This window comes from Lepisma saccharinum, chromosome 18 (assembly GCF_977018435.1).
Source record: "Lepisma saccharinum chromosome 18, izLepSacc3.1, whole genome shotgun sequence".
NCBI lineage: Eukaryota > Metazoa > Arthropoda > Insecta > Zygentoma > Lepismatidae > Lepisma > Lepisma saccharinum.
The window spans coordinates 2923317-2938610 of record NC_139246.1 but is presented as its reverse complement, the minus strand read 5'-3'; the positions used below and the strand labels follow the sequence as shown (position 1 = coordinate 2938610).

At 40.2% G+C, this 15294-nt stretch overlaps 1 long non-coding RNA gene across 1 annotated transcript; it reads right to left on the bottom strand.

Annotated features, from left to right (window-relative positions):
* Positions 1-1246: 1246 nt before the first annotated feature.
* Positions 1247-8969, bottom strand: LOC146002689 (uncharacterized). Its single transcript, XR_014443741.1, has 4 exons — positions 8718-8969; positions 7005-7100; positions 6097-6156; positions 1247-1578 (listed from the first exon to the last, which is right to left on the bottom strand). It is a non-coding gene; the product is annotated as an uncharacterized LOC146002689 (long non-coding RNA).
* Positions 8970-15294: the final 6325 nt, after the last annotated feature.

Genomic DNA, 15294 nt, shown 5'->3' with positions numbered 1-15294 from the left:
TTTACTACTTGCAAACAATGACAAAAACGAATCACAATAACAAATTGTGTCTTATTGGAAATGCCGCTGGTTTCATCCGCTTGTACAGACACAAACATCGCTTTGTTTACATACTCCTGGAGGGCCTCACTGTAAACCTGGTACATACATTCTAACAACTCATTTTGTATCACGGCTGGTGTGTATTTATTTACTTTGGATTCCTCTAAATGTTCATGCAAACTGTTATCTAGCTTAGCAATCTCATTTACTAAATCTAGGAAGATGCCTTTGTTTCAAGATTCTTCTCTTTCGTTATGTCCTCGTAGAGCAAGTTCATGTCGACCACAGAATTTTAAGCAATAGATAATTCTATTTAACATATGCCTATTTTTCCGGACTAATTCATTGTGTCTTGTAATTGACAGCCTATATCCTTCATCAATTTGTGTTCGAACATCAACCTTTCCAAACAAACTCAATTTTAACGAGTTTCCAATGTGCGAGGAACTAGTTTCAAGTGACTTAATTCTTTCAGAAAGATGTTTGAGATCACTTATACCATGAACTGTCTGTCTATGAAGCATCTCCACCAAACAAAAGACAATTAAAACAAAAGAGAGTTTTCTTGATCTCGCTAGCTGTCAACCACGGTTTCCTGTTGTACCAGTCTGGATTGAAAGAGCGTGATTGTGATTTGTGTTTTTGTATGATTGTAACGTTCGGATGGTCAGGACCTAATTGTTTAACAACAAGTCTTTCTTGGTCATCATAGGGTGCTGAGGATGTGCGGAACGAAAATTAAGGGAGCACAAGCACCCCTTCGCAGCTCCCCTGGCGCCGCCCCTGAAGGCCAAGGCATACCTACCGACTGCCGGCATCTCTCCCACATGCCTCAGCAGAGGTGGGCTTTCATCCAATCAGTTACGGGGTGATGTATGGTCAGCACGAAGAACCCCCTGTCATTGTTGGAGGACGGGTTTTATGCTACTCAAGTATATATTTTAGGGGTCCCGTGTTCGATACACGGTGGAGGCACATAGTGGTTCGGATCCCACTTTAAACTGTAGGTCCAGTCCCGATTAGCCTTATACTGTGTATAAAGTGGACATAAATCACCAAATCAACCAATCAATCAATATATATTTTAGGTTGAAAATCAATTTCCAGGGGTACATGACCTCCTTTATCCTGTATTCCGGACGTCCATGGGACTTACAATGAAGATAAGTGGGTTAAGAAATAATTACGTACACATTCATTTAATTTTGAGAGGAAAATTTATTCAAATTCAAAGCATTGACATTCTGTAGTACAATAGTGCGTGGAATAGATATGGAGTAATGCAATAGTGCGTGGGTGACGCAATACGTAAAGTGTCCTATTGTCAGAAGTGACAACGGGATTGTCGTTGTTTCTTCTTAAAAATCATTCATCGTCGTCTTATTCTTTATAAAACATTTCTGGGGGACATTTACGGTGGCAATCTTTTATGATTCGTTCGTGATTTTTTGAAAAGCAATAATCAGGATTCCCGAACTTACAGCATCTCTTGCATGTTTCGACGGTGGTGATATTATTGCAACCAATCACTGCACCCTGAGGAATAAGTAACAAATAAATTCATTAACTAAATAAAATAAATAATTAACAAGCGTCTCCACAAAGGAAGAGCGTATATAGGGTGTCCCAACATTAACGTCATTATCTTGTAGTTGCTGCAGGCCCATTCCCAGGAAAGGGGCCATGCGCCCCCTCTCGAACCATGTGAACCTACAGGAAGCCACGAAAATAACATCGACGGTTTTTCAAATTTGAAAAAGAACAAACAATTTTTCCTAGCATAAATGAATGTGTTTGTAGTGTAGAGACGCAGGCTCCAGAAATTTTCAGTCTGCAATATTAGCAAGTTTTAGTTGCATAACCATTGATGCAAGGCTGCCAGCCGTATCGGCGAATAGGGGCTTGGGGCCAATTGCCCCCCATTTCTTCCCACTTTCGCCCCTGCACTATGGACTGTTAATGCTAAGCCTTGTCTTCCTTGACCCGATGAAGGCACATTGTGGTTCGGATCCCACTTTCAACTGTAGGTCCAGTCCCGATTAGCCTATCTGTGCATAATTGTGGACCTAAAACAATAAATGAAACATTTCTGCCAAGAGAAAGTAAATTATCCTTGCCCCCCCCCCCTTCCCAGTTTTGGCACTGAAAACGTACAGCCCTCCACTCTTTTTTTATTTTTGTACTAGAAAGTGAAGCATGTTTCTTTCAATATATTTTTAGATGCTCTAAGACATTAGTATTGTTATGTTATTTTTTATTCCCATAAAATGGTTATACGTCTCTTGAAAAAATTTTATTTTAGATTGTCGAACTTTGGGTGACCTACCACCTTATACCGTATAAACATGTTCGGATCTGGCCCCTCCCTCAAAAAAATCCTGAGTTGTTGGGTTGGCTTGGCAACACTGTTCTTATAAATGTAAATGCCATTGTCTTTTATTTGTTGTCTTGTTGTTGTTGGGTTGGCGTTACCTGCCACACCTCCCACGAGACGATAGCCTTGCTGCACGACAAATTTCCGGACAGAGTCCTTGCGCACAACGGCGACCAGAACTGGCCAGCAAGGTCGAGTGACCTGACACCCTGAGACTTCCTCTTTTGGGGGTATGTGAAATCGCAGCTTAAAAAACCCTACCAGAACTCAAGGAGGAAATTCGACGCGTCATCGGCCAAATCGCGTAGCAAGTCTGTATAAGAGTCATCAGTAATTTCATGGATGTAGTGACTATACGTAGAGCAAGTCGTGGGGCACGTGTGACAGATATTGTTTTTCATACTTGACTCGTAACATGTAATGATGTAGAAATATATGTCATTTTATGAAAATATATTCCTTTTTTCACCTTATTAAATCCGGCGTTCTTGCTGGGACACCCTTTATTAAGAAGAATACCTTCAGAATGAAGAATAACCACTTTATCGATCTCCTGTGCAACTTGCCATTTACAATGGCTGATGGTCTCTTATGCAGCTTGCCACATATGATGGTCGGCTCTCCCCAAAAAAAGGAACGCATCTCAGTATTCCATGTGCAATGTCGTTGATTATAACAGTCCTTAGAGACATTGTGAAAAAAGAGTAACCAATACGAAGAAGTCTACTGTGCTCTAGGTGCTAATAGTTTCGAGATTCTCCACAGATGGCACCAGTGCACATATGATACGTTTCGATACAGAGTGGAGGGAGGTAAGAGTGCGCATCGGGTAAAAGTTCGCAGAGTAAGTATTCGTGTTTCATTGGACGTTAGGCTGACAGCAATGAGTCCGCCTGAAAGGTGTCATGTCGGAATGAAGTCAGATGCATAGAGTGACCACAAGGAAAAAAACCTTGGACGAAAAGTCCCCGCGCAGGTTTCCCTTCTTCCGTTCCGCTCGGGCCATGAAGAAGCACGGTTCACTCTCCCCCTCCCCTCCTCGCGGGATTACGGTGCACAGGAGTCGCGGATCTGCGCAGGTTTCTTTGTTTGTGGTTCCACTATAGTTACAGACATCTAAAACAAAGAACTTTGAAACCAGTGGCGGTGATTGGGTACCAAAACGGGTGGGGAGGGGTCAAGGTGCTGAAACTGGCTGGAGGGGGCAAAGACACTATATTTCTCTCTGTAGATAAGATTTAGCATAGTGCGGGGGCAAAAGTGGCGAAAAGTGGGGTGGTGAGGCAAATGCACCACTCGTTCCCCCTAATCGCCGCCACTGGTTGAAACCATGTAATTTATATCGTCTTCCTAATGTAATATTTCGATTTTTTGCAAACTGTGTTTCTTAACAAGAAATCAACTTCAGTCTAATCATTGAATGCGACGCTTGTGGTGTGTGGCATAATGCGTTAGATGTTTGAAATTATTTTCCATAAATGAAAAGAAAAAGCTGTATTGTTGGGTATAATAGTTCGCATATCACAGTGGCACAAAAGTTCGCGCAAAGAACTGTGCAAAATCTCATCTATGAATAGTTTTTCACATTTTAAGAATGCAATATTCCATGTACATTTCTACTTAATTTTAAATTAGTTACTATTACAAATAATGTCAGTACAAATCTTAAACCGACTTTGCAGTGTAACATTCTTTTCTCCATGCGAACTTTTACCCCACCGTACCAGGCATGTATCTAGAAATACATTTCTGGGGGCCCAACCCACGGATGGCCACACGGGGGTTTCATGACGTCTACCAGTGGCGTATACTGGGTTAAGAACCTGGGCTATCGCACCATATCATAGTGTTGGAATGGACAAAAATTTGCTGGTGGGGATGTTTTTGCTTTTTAACTCATTTGGGGTGGCATTAAAAATATATACCTCATAAATTAAACATGGAAATATACACTGTCAGTAAGGAAAATATTTCAAGAATTTCATTCTTATTTGCATAAATGAGAGGCCCATATTGTGAAATATATTATGTAGGCCTATATAAGAGAATAAAAATAAAATTTCAAACTAGGTAATTTCATGATTTTAAGTTCGGGTACTCCTTGTTGGCGCAGCAATAACGTCGTTGCCTTGAAACTAAGGGGTCCCGGGTTCGATGCATGGTGATTTAGATACCACTTTAACTGTAGGTCCGATCCCCATTAGCTTATCTATTCATGAAGTGGACATACAAGAAAAATCCACAACGATTTGGAGCTTATCGTAATTCGTAAGCCGAAAAGACAGCTTGTTAATTATGTCCGTCATTTCAGTTCACTACACAACACACAGCACATATCATTCACAAAAATACAATCCACTCACTACTGTATTCACACGTTGCCTATAAATAAATTCCACGCACCAAGATCACTCGACGCGATCTAGACTAGAACTGGTCCTTGTCATTTCGGTAAACCATTCTCGCTCAGCCAACAATTTTCTATTCCCCACTGTATCTAGTTGTTTGAAGGTCAACGACCTCTTTTTCAACTCCACTGCTAGCGTTCAATGATGTTCTTGTCCCTGCCACATGACACTTTCCCCTTTGGTTGCGATAATTTGGCTTCAAAATTCCCCATTCCTGGGAAGATTACATGCTGGGAAAAATTGGTTTGCAACATTGACCCAGACTGTTGAGGAAGTTCAGAGGGTTTTTCCCCCGCCATATGCAACCCTGTTCTCTCTCCTGTAACAGTTTGACTCCACAATTCCCCTATCCTAGGGAAATTACATGGTGGGAAAAATTGGTTTGCGACATTGATCGGAGCCCTGTCAAGCTTACCCGTCACCCCCGTGGAGTTGCCCGCCAGCTGGGCCAGACCATGGAGCCAGCCGTCTCGCGAATTCAAAGAAAGCGGGCAATGTTTCCAACTTCTAAGAAATCAGGTTCATCTTCTTATTGAAATGAAAAATTTTATGCACATTTTCTGATAGATATTTTTTCTGTATTTTATTATCTGAGTCTGAGCCTCGCAGATAGCCCCGAAGATACGCCTCTGACGTCTACCTACCCCCTGACAAGAATTCGTGGTTGCACCTCTGGTATTATATTTTTCCGAAAATTGTGTTTGACAAATGTGAGTAATTAATACGGCATAAACGTGGGGGGTGGGGGAATGTTCTACCTTTTCAAGAGGGAGTGCGTCATGGGCCTTGGGAGGGATGACACCTCTGGTTTAGTACTTTTTAAGTATTTCGGGGGTGGTCCGGGCCTTCTGAACCCCCCTCCAATAAGTCCTTGCACCGTACGTTCCCGCCATTCGTTACAAAAATATATTCAAAATTTTAATCTGAGACCTAGAGAAACTGAAAGAAAAATGTTTGAGGTTTGTTAGGTATACAGTTTAAGATTCTGTCTGCTTTGGTAGCAATCAAAAACTAAGTGCGCACTCTTACCCTGGTAAAACAGGGTATACGAGAAAGAAAAGTGGAAAGTGGCGGAGCCTGGCGGTAAAAATAGGTACGATGGAGGAGTGCCGCCATGTTTATAATCTATGAGAGTCTGAATCTCCGCTGATACTGCTTGCATGTGGATATATTTTGCTGTTACCCTTGAATTTATTACTCAGAAAATGTATCAATCCTTTATGAATACTGAGTTCTTATCCCTCAAATATATTTCTAAGAAAGCTGAGTTACCCAGTCCATCTCCTTTCGATAGGGACAACAAGGATCATATGTGGATTGGCCTTGGGTCATCTGAAATGTAAAATAATGCTGTTAGATATTGAGTTATAACTAAGAAAACAAAGCAGACAGAGGCAGACATAAAGAGATACAGAAAAGAAAAGAGAGAGAGAGAGAGAGAGACAGAGAAAGAGAGAGAGAGATAGAGAGAGAGAGAGAAAGGGAGAGGGGAGGATATGCAAGCAACATATCGCGAGTTCAATAAATTGGAAATCTCAATGTGAATTGATAAAAAATCTTCAGAGATACGTCAGCAAAGTATCATATTTAAATAATAGTAATTAATTACTGACGAAAATTATATTTAATAATTTCATTCACCCTGAAAATGTATTTCTCTGTTTTCCGGAAGCTGAAATCTGAAGCTGTAGGAAGGAAGGAAGGAGGAATTGCTAATATTACACATGTCCTCCTTGGGTTGAAAACAATGCAATCATCTCACAGTTCCTTCCAGGCATTTGGGGGTGCTTTTTCGTTAAAATATTCAAATCGGGAGTGCAGGGTGAAGATAAAAGAAACAAAAAAACAAGTGCTTTCTATTCAAGAAAATAATAAATAATTAAAAATATCCTAGGAAGTTAGCGTGAATTTTATATTTCACATGAGAAATACCACAATAATTTTTACTTTTTTCGGGGCTTTTTAAGATGTATGTTACGCCCTTGATTTGACGTATATAACGTTTAACTAGAATTTAAAGCCAGATAAAAAGAGATTGTTGTAATTTTATTGGCCACAAAAATTAGCCTTTTCCATCTTCTTTTCTCACTTCTATTTATTATATTTCTCGTATGATTCCCGTGGGGTTTTTATTCTTTTAAAATGGTAATTTAAGGTAAGTCGATTGAGTAACAACTCACCTGTATCACAAGGAAGACCATAAATGCAGCAAGGATTATTACTGGTCTCCGAAACATTTCTTTTTTTATTTCTCTCTATCCAGATGTTTAAGACACCTGAAATGTCAGAATACGTAACCTTAGATTCATAACGATGAAGTGTGATGTTATTAAAGCAAGACCTTGAAATGAATAGACCCCATTAACTTTTAGTGACTGTAATTCCAACTAATTTCTGCTTGAAATGATCATTTCGCATGACGTAGATTGAAAAGAATCACATTTTGTACAATACGACAGTTTCGACTACCCTCTTAAGATATCTCAAGGACAACATATCGGAAGTTAACGGAGGACACTTAGTGTATTGTACCATTAAAACTATAAAACTACTATTCTTCAGAAAGAAAGAGGCCTCTACGCAGTCACGTCAACCAAACCCTTTTCTCTTGTGTCTTATGCTCTACTACACGAGCTCACCTCTAGAAATTCAACTTCTCCTGATGTTCGTTGCTTGCGTAAGTAACGACACCTGTGGCCAGTTTCCGGAAGCTTGTTATTCCCTGTGTGGCGCTTGCTTGAATGTTGTGTGTTCGATGTTTTCGTGTAGTACGAACGTACGTACAACTGCATTTAACGTTGTGAGGGCATCAAAGTATTTAAGTGTGAGAGTTATTTCGCAAACTTAGTGCGAATATTGTGCCATGTGCCATAGTGTCACGTTCATTTCGCGATAACATTAAATTGGTGTAGGTTGTTGCAACAGCCATTGGGAATTTGTGTAATGTCGTATCGCCTACGTTTCGTTGAAAAGTTTTAAAATGCATCTTTGTATCGGTATCTAATGGACGTGTACGTATATTATGTGCAATGTAATAATAATAGACACGAACTGATATATTTGAGCCATGAGCAGGTTGGGTAATATCCTTTTTCCAACATGCCAAAGCAGAACCAAGAAATGTGCAAGGGCATGAAGTAACTTTGATATGGTAAGGTAAGTTAACACTTTCTAATCTTAAACATCTACATCGGATCGAGATTTCAATGAAACGTAAAATGTTCTCTGATTCAAAATTCCTTATTACACAACTTACTCCGATGTTCAAAGCTGTTGGTTGAATGTTTTTTTCAAGATATCACGTAATGTCAATCACGAGCTACCTCTATCGTTAATTCGCCGAAATATTGTCAGTGGCTCGTGAAGAGGTGGCTACATAGACATGCGCAGATCCCCTGATTAGGGGGGGGGGGGTAATAGCCTTGATGAAAGTTCAGTCGGGAAAGAAAGACCTCATTCCAACTCACTGTTGTAGTTTTATATATTATATACATACATATATATATATATATATATATATATATATATATATATATATATATATATATATATTAGCGTGACGTCGGGATAGCGAGCGGAAAAAAGAATTTAAGATTGGGGGGGTTTATAATACGAAGTGTATTATGTAAAAGACGAATTTCTAAGGTTTCTACTGTGTTTAGCGGCGATTTAAATTATGGAATTTGGGTGGCGTGAAAAAATTTGAAAATTGATGCAAATCCATGGAGTGCCCCGCATCTCCACCATGTAGCGTGACGTCGGGTATGGCACGGGATTGAGTCACGCTGGGACGTAGCTCAGTTAAATAATAGTTTTGATTTAGCTAACCACCTCTACCCTGAAGGAAGCCGATGAAGGATTGTTGGGAGCCTGTGTAGTTGAACGCTACTCACCCCTTGCTTGCAGATCTGGCCCTCGGCTCCTGGCGTCTGCGATGGTCGGAATGGAGACGGATCCTTGCTGGAGAGATTGATGGCGGCGATAAGAGACGACTGGCGATATGGCGACTTAATTAACAGAGCACTGATTATCCGGACTTGGGTTTGCTTTAGGCCAATGATTCTCCGTAGTTCGGACTGCTTCTTGAATTGCTCGCTCGTTGCCGCCTCGTAAAGTCGCAATCTCTCAGCTGGCTGTTGTCGTGGTCTCGTGGATCGGTTTGCTGGTAATTGTGAAGAATGAAAGAGATCGATTGGATAATAGGATAATAAACCCTTTCCTACTCCCACAAAAATAGGCAGTAGTTAGGCTGGAGAGTTCGTTGAACAAACCGATCTCCAACTACGCACTGGTAATCCCTGGTTTTAAAGAGATCCATTTACCGTCTCTATGGGTTTTATACATTGAGACATGACGTGGTGGACTTTGCACCTCCAGATGTACAGTCATGGAAAGTAGTTCTTGGGCCACGAGACCAACGATATCGTAACATCTTAAAGCCTGTTGTCTGTGCAACCCAAATAACAAAATTGTCGCTTGGATTTGCCTGGCGGACCTGGATTCTCGGGAATGATTGACTATTGACAGCAGCGTGAGTCATACCCCCAAGCCCAGCCATAACAAACAACAGCTGGGTGCCGTGAGCCACCAGAAAAAGTTTCAGGAATTGGTTTCTTAACAACAGCTATTCGTAAGAAAATGTTCACTTGACTGATATTAGAGTCATTGTCAAGGAAGTTCACTGAAATGGTGGTTTTCGTCGAATCATCATCGCGCAACACACATGCTGTCAACCCAGAAGTCCTTGAAAAAGATTGGAGTTAAAAACAACTACTTGACTAATGATAAGACGAATCGCTATTCATTAGTCCCAACTTAGAATTTTGTGTAAGACATGGATCATGATGTCCTATCATCCATTTCATAACTTCATTAATCATCCTCATCGCCTTTGTTGACGCCAAGTGCTAGAAAAGCAATATAAAATAAGCAAAATTAAGAAATTAATAAATGACATTTTCAGCGATTTCACGCAGCGACTCAGTTGCATGTAGACAAAGTTTCATTAATCGGGAACCAAGGGCCCCCTTGTTGTGCTTCATTGTCATTTTCCCTCCACTTTGCCTGCCGCGATTAACCTGATGTTGATTAATGCACAATCCACAAAGTGCACCAAAGCGGCGCATATTATGAATAGGTAAACTACGTGATATTATGCTAATTTAGAATTTAGTAATAAAATGTGAATTTTGGGAGCTTCAGTTATGTGGCTGCACATCCATTACGTAATCGCGTTATCATCAAATTGTACGAAGCGTGTCTACACCTACGTAAAGTGTCAGTCCCCGTCATAGGCGTGCGCAGACCCTCTGATTAGGGTAGGGATAGCCTTGATTATATTTCAGGCCGGAAAATAATAACGTAATTTCATCTCACTTGTTTAAATTTTATTGCATTGATGGGTGTGTTTATATATACACCCCTCCCCCCGCCCCACACACACATATAAATACATACATACATATATATATATACAACACACACACACACACACACACACACACACACACACACACACACACACACACACACACATATATATATATATATATATATATATATATATATATACTTATATACCAACAGTAAAAATCATATAAATTGTCTCTCAAATCTGCGCGTTCCTTTTCCTCCAAACAATTGTTCATGCACTTAAGAGAAAACCTTTTAGCAGCAGTACTTCTCTCCTCGGTAATATAAAATGAATTACAGAAAACAAATTGCGAGCAAAGCGACCAATAAATTTTCAGATCCAAATTTTTGCAAAATAAAAACAATGTCGATTTAATATGGGGAAAAAAATTCGTGGAGCGCCATATTATCCTCTTTTACGATTTTTTTCATTTAGATCGTTTGGCGTCCAGGGTTAACTCCCGCCCCCGCCGACCCCTAGCTACGGCTCTGAACTTGACTAGACTGCAAGAAAAGCAGACATTGCGAGCGAAGCGAGCAAGAACATTTTACAAAAGGTATTTATATTTGTATAAAATTTGAAATCAAGGGGGCAATTGCAGCTCTGTCCCTCCCCCCCCCCCCCCCCCGCAGGTGCTCTTGGCAGTCTGGAAGAAATAATGCAAGAAAGACGTGAAAACAAAATCCACCTTGAGTATCCTTTTGTTCTGCTACTCTTAGATTCTGCTATTCTTGTTTTCCTTTACTTCCATGTTTGCCCCCCTAAAATTGATTTCCGTTCAAGGTTGTGGGGGGCTGTGGTTTTGCCACTGCACCCCCTTCCCCCGTAGTTGCCTTGAAATTTCATCGGCTTGAAAATACTTAATTTTCTTTAAGAGTATAATATAGTTTAATAACGGCGATAGGATTCATCTATCCTAAATTTCTAGGTGAAAATATAATAATATAGGGGCATAGATGTCTTAAAGGGAGACAAGGATTGCCACATCTTCCCCTTAGTAAACGAATGTCAACCAAAAAGTACGTTTTCACATGTATAATTTGATTTCAGTCATAATAATTTACATTAATTATTATAATGAGGATGCAGGAATGCGATAATGCAACACTATTATCGGGGTAATATGCCCCATGGAAAAATACCTTGCTTGTCTCTTCGTGGAAAAAATCTGCAGACGTCCATGATTAGGGGTGCATTTGCCCTCCCCCTGGCCCCATGGGCGCACGCCTATGATCTCCGTGATGGAATATGTAGCGCAAAGCCAGTGCTTTAAGATCAAATTTGTTTTGTTATTGTTTTTATTAGTAATTACCTCAGTTTTCTTCCTCTGATGTTAAATTATTCATGACGACGATTTATGATTACATTAAAGACATGAATGAACATACACAATGAATCCATTTTGGTCGGAACTCGAACTCGGAACCTTGATCGGCAAGAAATAAAAATATCCATAAGGCATGAGTGTTTCATTGGAGATGTTCCTCTACTTCCGTCATTTTATCACTAATATATTTCTTTAATATACAATAATAAGTCACAACTACCTAAAAATAAATATTATTTTGCATTTTCACATGCATATGTTTCTTTACGGTTAGAGTGTGAACTGGCACCTGTTTATTTAGATTGTTCTTTATGTTTCGTGTGTAGTTAAAGATAGGAAATATGCTTGAGGAACGATTAGGGCTATAAGAATTCCGTCAGTGACAGAGTGGTTAGCACAGTGCGCTGCGATGTCTGATGTCCTGGGTTCGAATCCCGTCGTGCGTATGGGTGTTCTTTGTGAGTGCCCCTTCATCAGTTTCATCATATCACTCATCCTCGTCGTCACGATTAGCAAGAGGTGAAAGAAAAACGACGCTAAATAAGAAAATAAAGAGACTTATAAGAATCATTATTATTTCCGGACGTGTCCTACATTTTATAGTTGTGTCTGACTTCCGGAAGGAATTTGAAAGAAATCTCAAATGTCTTATACGTATTTTGAGCATCACGTAACTTCAAATTAGATGGAGAAACAGAAAAACTGAGGGAAGTCTAAGATAACGTGGTTCCTTGGAGAAGTATGCTTAAATCAAAGAGTGTGCATGGTTGCTACTGGACGTTCGGAAAAACAATTACAATCCCAGCTCAGAAATTATTTTACGATTTTCTAGATCCGAAAAAGTCCGGATATATGTATAAAAATGCTTACTTTGTGAAGTTTAATCGATATAAGTGTCGGTAATTTGTTCGAAGTAACAAGTAATTTTTCTCCTTATTGGAGAAATAAGGCACACAATTCTGTTTTTTCCCAGTGTATAGTAGTTTTTTTACATATTAATAAACAAGAACTTCCAGACTTTGTTTACGAAATTGTGAATTTTTTTCCTTCCCGAATTCATGGATTGTTTTCTCTTCCTGGCCCCACATCGACGAAAAACGTTCTGTCTTACATACACAAGTTGAAATCACATACAGCCGTGCTATTAATTAGCAGTTGAGGAATTTTCAACTCAACCGTTCACTTCAACATTAATTTTTCAGCTGAAGATGTGTCATATTCTCGTTATATGCTAAGATGTCCTAGTAACCTATTATAGTTACTGCAAATACGATCGTGTTCAACATTTTGATACATTTTGTCCTACTTTCCGCTGAAGAGTGATCTGATAGCCCTATGTGCGATGAGAACTGGTTTTACTCAATTTCTGATATAATTTATTCCAGCATTTCCTTCAACTTTTATTACCTTGTTATTACCTCCAATGCTTACACAACTTTTCCTTCGTGCTCGACCTTTGGGTTCAGAAATGTTTACAACACCCCCATCTCCCGCGTGTAAATAGCAGGCAACAACCTCTAGAAAACCACAATGTATACAACTTGTTTACTACATATTTTAAGAAAATATTAGAATGTTAGCTTGATATAACTGTGGATTGGAACGAACGAAATAAAATACCTGTTTCATACGCACACTGGAACGAGCGCAGGCCTGCTGTGAGTCACTCTGGCAGTGAAGGTCACTGATCGAAACAGTTGGTGCTTGCTTACTACAAGCAGGCGCCTTATATTTCCTCAAGGAAACACGGAAATCTTAGTTACTTTCTTTCGCCAGACTAATGGTGAACATTTACAGGAACGTAAGGAGTAGAATCGTATTCTATTGGAATTAGATTTCGTGGTGTTTAAAAGATATCATAACAATATGTAAATCTCTTTTGTGATCTACACTGAACTTATTTTAAAGTTTCATTGACATGTGAAAGCGGGAATTTAGAGATCCTTCTTCCTTACGATTTCTAAACAACCGAAGAGTGTGGTGAACGTGAAACTACTTATTGTTCGCATCAACGATATGCTTTATACAAATGATCCTTAATCAAAAACCCTATTACATCACAGGAAGTGATATTTAAAACAATTCTACCACGTATCCAACGTAACCAATATTCAGATTGATTCCAAGCTTCTGTTTGGGTTATTTTGTGTCGCATTTTTACCTCTTGCGATAATCGCGACGACGAAGATGATGGGTAATGATACGAATGCAATGCTACATCTAAGCCTCAACAGGTTTCAAAAATGGATCCTCTGGCTTTGTAGAGAGTTACGGTGATTTTGATTTTTATTTTCATTTGGTATTTTAAGTCCACTTTATGCACACAAAGGCTAATCGAGACTGCATCTACAGTTTAAAGTGGGATCCTAACCACTGTGTCTCCACCGGGTATCGAACAGGGGACTCCTTGATTACAATGCGACTCCTCTACTACAGCGCCATCGGGAAGGATGAGAGAGAGAGAGAAAGAGAGAGTTACGGTGACTACGATAATGAAGAATTGAAAGTAGCAGAACGCCTAAGCTATTCTTTTGTCAATATTGGAATTGTTAATGAATGTTATGAATGTCAGTTCAAATTGAAAAAAAAATAAACTAAAAGATTTCCAGAGTGCCGTTACAAATCGTTAATTTTTCTCTTTCCACACATTACTTTGCTACTATGTAGATATTTGCATGCTAAGATGTAGAAAGGTGGAAGCGGCCCCGGCGCCTACCCAGCGTCGAATAACATGGGTACCTGGGGGAAACCCTGGGGGGTAAAGGCGGTCAGGGGCGTGATGCTGATCACATCACCCCCACTCACGACCGGATCAAGAAAGTGTGGGGCGTTACCCCCACACCCCCTATACGCCTTCATGGCGTGGTGCTATGCACAGGGGAACACTTTACCTTTTTTTTAAGATGTAGAAAGTGCTGCATTTTCAGTGTGTGGAATTGCGATTTATTTCTGAGAATGGAGTGAGTAGTGGGAAAAGGATCACCTCACATGTTTGGATTATACCCCCCCCCCTACACACACGCACACAAAATATATCGGCTGTTGTTCTTATAAGGAAATATAACATGTATGAATTGTGTCAAGAAATATTGGAGCCTATTCACATCCCTACGGATCTTGGAAGAAAGCCCACGTAGAGATTGGGAAGTTTTGTTACGACAAAATTGGGATGTATAGTAAATTAAAATGCAAAGTCCTACCTTGTGCTTTGCACCAAGCCATGAAGGCGTATAGGGGGTGTGGAGTTAGTGGAGTTAGGGCCCCACGCTTTCTTCATCAGGCCGAAGGTGGGAATGATGTGATCAGCACCACGCCCTTGGCCGCCATACCCCCCCCCCCTTCCCCAGAGTTTCCTCCAGGTACCGACTTTATGCGACGCTGGGTGGGAACCGAAGCAGCTTGAACAGGTGGACAAAATCCCGATTATCCCCCGTCGGGATCGAACCCAGATCTCTCGCATGGTAATAAAACGCCCTAACGACTGTGCTACTGCGGCACATACAGTAATTAAGGCAAGAATTGTTTTAGCCTTTCGTTCAACGTTTTTAGGGGAATCATTTTCGGAGATATGACGTGTAGCTCTTGTCGGTTCTGCGACCTGGGTTGAGAAAAGGCGATTTTCTGACGAACAACATTCCACCTGACAAGTCACGTGACTTTCTTACATTTCCTGTGCCTGTTGGCTTTTGCATGAAAGACGAGTTGCTCTTGAGACAGACAGAATCACCCG